The sequence below is a fragment of the Callospermophilus lateralis genome, unplaced genomic scaffold, assembly GCF_048772815.1.
Source record: "Callospermophilus lateralis isolate mCalLat2 unplaced genomic scaffold, mCalLat2.hap1 Scaffold_929, whole genome shotgun sequence".
Taxonomy (NCBI): domain Eukaryota; kingdom Metazoa; phylum Chordata; class Mammalia; order Rodentia; family Sciuridae; genus Callospermophilus; species Callospermophilus lateralis.
Window position 1 is genome coordinate 168999 of NW_027517440.1, and position 10201 is coordinate 179199.

Sequence of the window (10201 nt, forward strand, 5' to 3'; positions counted from 1 at the left end):
GTGAAAATTTATGTGAGAGTTATTTTCTTCAGGGCAGTGCTATCCAAATAACGTTTCCAGATAAATGAATGTCTTTAATAGTTTCTATATGCTGTCCTAAGATGATTTTCTTTCTTCAAAAATATGTTCTTGATATTTTGTTGTTAAATATTTTTTAATTTAATAGTGGCACCAGCTAACAACATTAAGAAAACAAAATAAAAATTGACAATCAAATATTGGTCCCTAAGTAATGTACAGAACTTTTAGGGGTGAAATTCTATGATTGGAGTACATTGGTCTGAGCCAAAAAAGTTAATTTTTCAGGATATGTATCAAGATTCTTTCTAAATTATCATATTCCATTGTCTAATGATGAATTATAAAAGTCTCATTTATGACAATTATACAAGGAAAATAAATTCTGTGCAAAGAGTTTGCACTATGGTAAGAAATTAAAATTTCAAATCCAGAATCCAAAATCCCTAATTTTGTTACTAATGCTGCACTGATACATAAATGCCAATAACAACTGTGATTCATCTATCCATTATTTAGGTATCTCTCTGTGTGCCCAAACATATGGGAAGGTAAATTGTATTCCGGAGACTGGATTTAACCAGGAATAAAAACCAGAAATAAAACAAAAATCAAAAGCATCAGTTTAATAGCATCAGCCATATGATGAATATTTTTCACAATTATGGCAGGTTACCATAATTGAATATAACGTCTTCATCTGCCAGATTGAAATTTAGTTCAAAAGCATGATCCTCTGATCAGCACACATCCTTTGTCTTTTCCCACACATGCTTCCTGAAATTAGTCTTTCTGGAACACAGCTATTGGATATGTTGATTCAAAAGTGCCTGGAAGCCATTCTGATTTTGTTTTGTTTTGTTTTGTTTTTGGTGGAATGGAATCCATATTCTTGTGCATGCTAAGTAAGCACTCTACCACTGAGCTGACTGTCTAATCACTTAAAGCCATTGTAACTTGCTTATCTATGTAGTGAATTATGAATGTAATAGTTTGGCTCTGAGAAATTACTTTTTGATTATTTTCAAATTTAAGAGTATCTCACTGAAATATCAGGAATTTAACTAGACTATGTGCTACTTTTGGTGACAAAGAACATTTTTTGAAATAGGGATTGTAATGCTTATTATGGAAATCTATAAAAACATATTTTTGTTCCTAACCAATGAAGGAAAATTAACGTAACAACAGAAACAATATACACATTCTTTCTTTGTTTCCCATTGTGTTATACATGAAAATAAAACTCATTCTAACAAACAACAGTTCTAAAATTTTGCTATTTCTAGCACTTTTAGATAATCAAATATTTTGTTTCCAGTAAGCAGCTTCATGTTTAGGCTGGAAAGAATTTAATTCATCTAATTTAAAATGCAAACAAGTACATTTTAATTTCATTTTGCTTATTAGTGAGAATTTTCAATGCTGTTAAGCTTTTCAGTTTCACATATATTGATTTAGAATTAACCTGTGTCCTATAATTGAGCCTGCTATTAAAACCTGTAAACATTTAGAAAATTGTTTAAAAAATTATGTGTGAGTAATTGGCCTGTTAAAATGAATTCAAAAAGTATAATTTCTGTAGCATACTTTATTAAATGGATTTATAAACCTGTTATGTAAAGTTCCTTTCAAAACTGATTGACTTCAAGTTTAATCTTAACTTTGTTTCAGATAATTCAGATAGTCAGTGCTGCAGATCGAGATCTTTCACCTGCTGGGCAGCAGTTCTCCTTTAGATTATCCCCTGAGGCTGCCATCAAACCAAATTTTACAGTCCGTGACTTCAGAAGTAATTATAAACACTTAAAGATTTACCTTTTTCAAGTAGCTTTTTCAAAGGGCACACATAGAGGAATCAATACTTTTCCTAAAAGCATTCAATTTTGTAAAATAAAGAAATCCACATATGAGAAATCCAACATTGCCTAAATAGTAATAAGTTAAATATTTAATCTATATGGATCTATCTAGAAGGCCAATGTATTTCCACCATACAAAGGAATGTCTCTTAATGAGCCATGCATGTAAAAAGCTACCAGACAAATTGAAAGTTGTCCCTATCAAATATATCCTTTGGCTCCCATGCATATTTCTTGTACATACAAATAGGTAACTCTATAGTATCTGTTTTATTTTAATAACACTCAGTATAGCACTGGTTACTAATGTAGATATTGTAATCAGAATGATTCCCAGGCCATACCAAAATGGTTGACGCTCAGAAAATTGTACTAAACGATGAGAACTTCACCCTACTTGTATTAAATTCATGTATACAAAGTATAAAACATAGTGGTTATAATATATTACTGCCACTATAATTTTAGTTATCCCCTCATATACCATGTTTACACTTACTTTCTACAAATATTCTGGCCAAGATTGCTACTACTTCTGCTATTACTATTGCATGTGACACTATTATATCCACTACAAAAAACATAAAGAATACTGGATTTCAGATGCTTCTCAAAGTATGATAGGATTATGTCTCCATAAACTCATCGTAAAGTTGAAAATATACTAAATTGACATTGCATATCATATACCTACCCTACTAAACATCAGGGATTAGCATATCCTATCTTAAATGTGTTTAGAACAGTTTGTTAATCTGCAGTTGGTCAAAATCATCTAACAGATTGTCTATATTAGAATAAAGTTTGGAATATATTATGCAATTTTTAAATATCATACTAAAAATGAAAAGGGTAACAATTTCATACTATGGGTATGCTTTCATACAACATATGGACTAAAAATATTTAACCATGAAGTTGGGAACTGTCTATATTAAGGTTTATGTGTTCTCTATTAAGTAATTGCAAATTATAGTTTTGCTTTTTGCCTTTTTGTTTGTTTTTGTTTTTTGCTTTGACATTTTTATCTCTTAATTTTTTTTTTTTGATTTTATAAATAAAGTGACCACTGGAGTTTACATTTCAGGGGCACTCGACCACTAAGCCACATCCCCAACCTTATTTAATATTTTATTTAGATACAGGTTCTTACTGTGTTGTTTTGAGCCTTGCCTTTGCTGCGGCTGGCTTTGAACTTGTAATCCCCCTGTCTCAGCCTCCTGAGCCACTGGGATTACAGGCATGTGCCACACTGCTCCTGGCTTCAAAATTTCTATATGCTAAAAAATAAGAATTAAAATGCCAATTTTTATAATATTTGGTAGTGAGAAGCTAAAGTTTTAATAAATTCTGTTTCTAGAACTAAGTACTTAAATTATAATGGGATGATAATGATGGTGATTATTGGTAGACGCCCAAGGATGTTTTGAGAAAACTGGGTTTGCTTTAAATAATTAGAGAAAGAAATTGGAGTACCCATGTATTGTCACCAAAGAAAGTTGAGTGAGAATGACTGAAGAACAGCTGTACATGAAACAGCACCCTAAAGTTGAAGGATTTTATGAATAAAACAACCACATGTTTTATCATGAAAATGGTAACACTTCTGAGAACAGAAGTAGACAATATTTATAGTTTTCAGTTAGAGCAACCCATCTAAAATAGAGCTGTCCAAAACAAATCAGGTCATTATGTTCACACTATTTATAAATAAGCTAAAGGTATAGTAATTCAAATAGAGTAATTTTATAAGTCATTGAAAAGTTTATGCAACAGTATAACATGTTCAGATTTTCATTTTGGGAAGATCAGTCTTATGTAATATGGAAAAGACATGAGAGGGAGAAAAGATTAGTCCTGGCACCTTTGCATTATCGTGTGAGACTGGCTGTGAAGATGAAGACAAGAGGATGGAGAAAGAATTCATAGAGCCCAATGCAGGATGCCCTTGGTTTAATTCATGAATATAATGCAGACAAATAAGATTTCCAGATCATAAGATTGACGCTCATATCACTTACTCACTCTGAGTATCTGCTATGCCCCCCTAATCCATCTTTGTTGGAAGACCAAGATAATCATGATAATATGGACCAGACCCTCTGGTCTCAGGAGCAGTGTTGGCTTATAGACTGCACATATACCTGCTACAGAATTTAATGTCAATTATTGCTCTTCTTTACTGCAAGCTATATTTGTTCACTTTTTAGGGTACAGAAAATGTTTTAAGTGGGGAAATGAGGTTTACTGTATCTTTTTTTTTCTCACTATTGACAATGTACAATTTTCATGCATTCTATTTTCAAAAAATAATAAACTGAAAATAAATATTTTAAATATCCCAAAAGATTCTAGACACTGTGGTGCATTTCTGTAATTCCAATTGTTCAAGAGGATGAGACAGAAAGATCACAAGTTTGAGGTTCTGCAAACTAACGAGACCCGTGTCAAAATAAAAACATAAAAGGCTGGGGAAGTAGCTGGGAGGTAGAACATTCCTGAGTTCAATCCTCAGTACTGCTACACAAATAAACCTATTAATTATTTTCACTCAGGTTACAACACTTAATCTTTGTTCCTTTTCCTCAGATTCATGTAGAAAAACATCAAGTGCTGAAGATTTTAGAATTGCTTCGACTAGTCTCCACTTTTCTATCCTTATTGTCCCCACAATCATTTGACACGTAAATTTGATTGGGAGTATCCTAGTAGACACCTGGCATTTTAAAGTTTTGTTTCTTAATTTTAAAGTGTTATGTCTGTAATAATAACAAAGTAATCTTACCAAAACAAACCCTGATCTTATCACATGTATACTTTGTTCATCAAGGTACTCCATTTTTCAGTAACTTCTGTTGGCTCCATTGAGTATCTACAAACAGTACAATGTAACATAATGGAAGTGATAACATTTTTAACAGACTTATATTTTATTGAGTAATATATTTTTCTAATTTTTTAAATCTATTTTCAAGTGGGAATTATGAATGTTAATATATTGATAAATAATAAACTACATGTCAATTTATTTCTAAAAATAAAACATTTGGGGGGAGTTTATTGGAAATAATAATGAAGAGTTTTCAAATAAACTAAAATTTATGCTTTCATGAATAGAAACATATAAGAAAAGAGCAAATGAATGCAAAATAATATTTTCAATTGAAACATTAATTAAATTTATATGAAATGGAATTTTGGTGTCTTTTGTTTCTTCAAATATCACTACTATTAATTTTCTTCAAGTTAAAATGATTTTCCTTTGTAATTACATTAAAGTGGTAATAGTTCATGATTTTCACAAATTGTTATGTATTTTTACATTTATAATTGGAATGTATTTTTCCATCTCTCTTTTTTTATCTAATGTGCAAGAGTGAAAGCATTTAAATACCTACACATGCATACACACACACACACACACACACACACACACACACACACACACTCATACCTGCAGGTGTCTGTTGGTATAAGGATTAATTCCAGGACCCTAACACCCATAGAGTCCAAAGTTTTCAGAAATACAAATTTCTTATAAAGCATTTCATAGTATTTACACATAATCTGTGCACAGCCTTCTGAAAAATTCAAATCATCTCTATGTTACTTATTATACCTAACACAATGTAAATGATACAAAAATAAACAGTCAATTTTACTCTTTATGTATAGCAATGGAAATTTTTTTCCATTGCTTGTTTTCTCAAATTTTCAATCCATGGCTATGGAATGTGTGAATATGGGGGGTCCGTATATAAACATGTTTATTTGTTTATGTATAAATGATCCATGTAAAACACAGGAAAAATCACAAGTTTAATCTGAAAGAGTCAATAGATTTTTTAAAAAATATTCTTTTTAGCTGCAGATGGACACAATACCTTTAATTAATTAATTATTTTTTTTAATGTGGTTCTGAAATAGAACCCAATGCCTCACATGCTAGGCAAGCAAGAACTCCACCACTGAGCTACAACCATAGCCTCCGTCAATAGATTTTTAATGAATTTTAAAGAATAGATTCTTATATAAGATATTCAACAGATTAATGCTTTAATTTTTTTGTTATGCTAATATGTGTGGAAATATTCTTTTCCTCAATGACATTTTCATATAAGAAAAGAAAAAAGAGTAACCCAACGACTTCTTTTCTCATAAAACATTCTGTATTTTTTTTCAAATACGAAAGCTAATTCTTGCAGCAGACAAGATTAGTGTTTCCTCCTTCTTTAAGGATTATTTTTCTGGCAGCTTTCATGATGATATATGACATAACTAATATAAGGTTGCATTTTACCAATTCAAAAAGGTCTTCTTATACTTAGTGGATACCAACTTAAAGAATTGAAGTGAAACTCACAGTAACCATGTTATCTGAATGTCCTGTTTTGTAGACAACACAGCTGGAATTGAAACCAGAAGAAATGGATACAGCAGCAGACAGTAAGAGTTGTATTTCCTCCCTGTTGTAATAGAAGACAGCAGCTACCCTGTCCAGAGCAGTACAAACACAATGACTATTCGTGTTTGTAGGTGTGACTCTGACGGTACCATCCTGTCTTGTAATGTGGAAGCAATTTTTCTGCCTGTTGGATTGAGCACTGGCACTTTAATTGCAATCCTACTATGTATCGTTATACTTTTAGGTTAGTTTTAACATTAATAAAGTTCTCTCTCACACACTCCTATGTCTCTATCTCTGTCTGTCTCTCTCTCTCTTTCTTGAGCGGGCATGCTCTCCCTCTCAGTTTACCATGTAAATAGATTTTTGTTCAGTGAGCTGTCACTTCTTGTTATAATTTATCTATATTACAATATTTTATGAGATATATTTTTATTTAATCCCTCATAAGTCACATAATTTAAAATATAAAACTGGATTTTCAAGTTTGTGGCCTTTGCAAAATGAGATTCTCTCTAAAAATATCTATTTTTTGGCAACAATTTCTCAATTCATTTTATATTCTAGTAATTACTACAATTGAATAAAAGATCCTATAGTCTTCTAAGAAATGTACTAGGTGAACAAAAGCTCTCAAATTCTGAAAAGAGAAGAAAGAAAAGGGCAGTAAAAAAATAGAATATAAAGGAATCCCCAAATTTTATTTTCTTCAGTTAAAACTGCCTTTCAGAAGCAATTCTTCTTCCAATTTTCCCACATACCCTCACATCAAAATTTTAACTATTCCTACTCTGAAGAAAACTGACTAAAATATCTAGGCACACAACAAAGGAAAAGGACTGAAGTAAAATGTGTTCACCATCTCTGTGATAGTGACTGTCAACCAATTTCAGGGCTTTGCCTCTCCCATCAACTGTTCAACTTTTCTATTTCACTTTCTAATTTATTGCCATATTCACACTAGTACAGAAAGATTTCAATTTTGCATCACTTCTTTAAAATCAAATTACAACAGAAACACTGCTGGGCACTGTGGGATAAGTTTGTATATGCATATTTTCCATTCAGGAAAAAATATTCTGAAAAAAATGAACACTTTCTAGTAACTATAGGATAGAAAGCAAAACTGTTAAACCACTTGTAGAAGGTAGAACATGGAGTAAGAAATTCGATGATACCTTGTGAGAACATGCCTTGAGTCAAATGTTCATGCTGTCTTGAATGATAAAGTTGTAGTCCAATTTACATGTGTATTATTAATTACATCTAAATAACTTTCATAAGCATAATGAAATATTATGTCCTTATAATTTATAATAAATAATTATTAGTATCTATTTGTGCTGTTGATATAAAACTTAAAAGAGCACATTCAAAAAAATTCTAACATCTGGAATTGAACATAATCAATTAGGTTTAAGTTCAAATCAAGTGTTCCTTTCTCATTCTGCTCATTTGTCTTGTGACTACTGGAATGCCAGAGTAATTCCATAGCAATTTAGCAGCTCTGCACTTTCCCTATGACTTAGGGAATCCCAAAACCTAGGAGACTTGTTTGATTGCCTGGGGAGAAAAAACCGAGTTTCATCATGATGAAAGAACTCTATAGTTCTATGACAACAGTCTTCCAAACTCTTCCAACATAAGTAAAAAGGATTTTGCTCCCCTAATTATTTTTAATTGATTAAAATGAGAAGGCACATTGGGAGTGTATTGGTCTATTTGTATTGCTACCTTGAAACAGGGTAGCAAGTAACATGTCTGCTCATCATTACAAAGCCCTGAAATCTACCATGCACTCCTTCATTCTATGCTTCCTAATGCCTGCAAAATACCTGTGCTATTCTAGAGGCTGTGAATTCACTCGAACAGAGTAGTGAATATTGGCACTCTTCATCTTTCCATGGTGTCTGCTTAAATATCCACTATTCTTTGACTTCTGTAACCAATCACAGACTTCACTAGGTCTGCCATTTTCATTTCCTTTGTGAGTTGATGGGAAGCCCAAGAATTCAGTGTTACTTGATTTTATTTTAGGTGGACTTCAGGGAAGTCTATAATAGTCTGCTTTACTGCCATGATGACTCCTAAACCAGTTTGCATTCAGGAATTCTCTATGAGGCTTTCAGTCTCTCACATACTCCCCAAGCAATCAAACAACAGTCTCTTAGGTTTGGGGATTCTCTAAGTCATAGGGAAAGTGCAGAGCTGCTAAACTTCTCTCAAAGTCTCAGTGTACAGAAGTCCTCCCTAGGTTCCCTCCCTTCTTCCAATGCCCTGACTCTAATTTTGGAGAAAGTGAAATAACCTACTTTCATCATGATGTATTCTTCTCTACTCTCTAGTTTTATGACAAGAGTCTTCCAGACTCTTCCATTGTAAATCAAAAGGATTTTGCTCCCCTAATTATTTTTAATTGATTACCTCAAAAAATTATTAATTTTATTAAAAACACAAATTTCCAATTTCCAAATGAGAATACTACAATTTGGAAATTAACCATGATAATTACATCTTGCAGATGATGATGATATTTAAGTTTTTTTTTTTTTTTGGTATCAATTCCTAAAACTCTGTATGGTTAGAACATCCCCACCCCCACCCACCCCGGCATTTTTGTCAAACTGAAATCTAAAATATGGAAATATAAGGGCAAAAATGATATTTTGAATAACTGTTCTGTGGTTTCTTGTTATCATTTCCAAATAAAGTTGTTGACTTCAGACAATGAGAAAAACATAAACACATACGTGCTCCTATTGATTGTAGTGTTTTTAATCTAAGATTGGAAACAGCATGCCTTGATCAATTTTAACTTTCTTGGAATGATAAATGACTCATCTGCCTTCTTTTCCCCAATTGCAATTTGTCTCCTCTCAGCCATAGTTGTGCTGTACATCGCATTGCGCAGGCAGAGGAAGAAGGATACCTTGATGACCTCCAAGGAAGACATAAGAGACAACGTTATTCACTATGACAACGAAGGAGGTGGAGAGGAGGACCCGCAGGCCTTCGACATGGGGCGCTGAGAAACCCGACAGCAGTCGAAGAAAACAAAATCCGCAGGGATATCAAGCCAGACTCACTTTGCCTGCCCCGCCAGAGGCCCCCGGTGGAAGACAGCACGGACATCAGGGACTTCATCCATCAGAGGCTGCAGGAGCACGACCTGGACCCTGCTGCCCCGCCCTATGACTCGCTGGCCACCTTCCCCTACGAGGGCGCAGGGTCGCTAGCCAGGTCGCTCAGCTCCATTGACTCGCTGGCCACTGATGCTGACCAGGACTACGACTACCCGGCAGACTGGGGAGCGGGCTTCAAGGTCCTTGCTGACATGTTCCGTGAACAAGAGAGCTACAACCCCGACAAAGTCACTTAGGGAGAGGCAGAGGCTAGGTGCAGAGGAGGAGAGATTTTTTAACAGGAGCAACACAAGTAGACATCAATGCGCGCACACACACAGGCTTTATAATGCAGGATTCTTTTGATGATCTGGTTTCTAGCAAGTGGCTGTATTTATCACACTGTCAGTTTTGGTTTATTCTGTTGTCACAAGATAAATCCTATAATATGTACTTGCTTTGTTTTGTTTTGTTATTTCAGAAACACGCTGAGACAAGCTCAGGCCTATTAAATACAATTTACTGACATGACAACCTACAACGAAGATAGCTATGTGGCATCACGGTGGAAGAGTGTTAGATTTTTCTTAATTCCACTAAAGTGTCTATTGAAACTCTTATCATTTAAAGTGGTGTACCCTACACTCTGCTGTGATGTGGTTGCAGGATTCAGTGATAAAGAGGAATAAACAAAGACATCTTCAAGGAGCAATAGCACCCTGCTGACTCTTCTCATTCCTTTTGAGACAAAAAGGAAACTCTGATCTCCATCTTCTTATAATTCAAAGGTGTTT

General features: G+C 33.6%; 1 pseudogene; it reads left to right on the forward strand.

The window, feature by feature from the left end:
- Window positions 1–9745, forward strand: part of LOC143387140 (cadherin-12-like) — a 79009-nt pseudogene extending 69264 nt beyond the window's left edge.
- The last annotated feature ends 456 nt before the right edge of the window (window positions 9746–10201 follow it).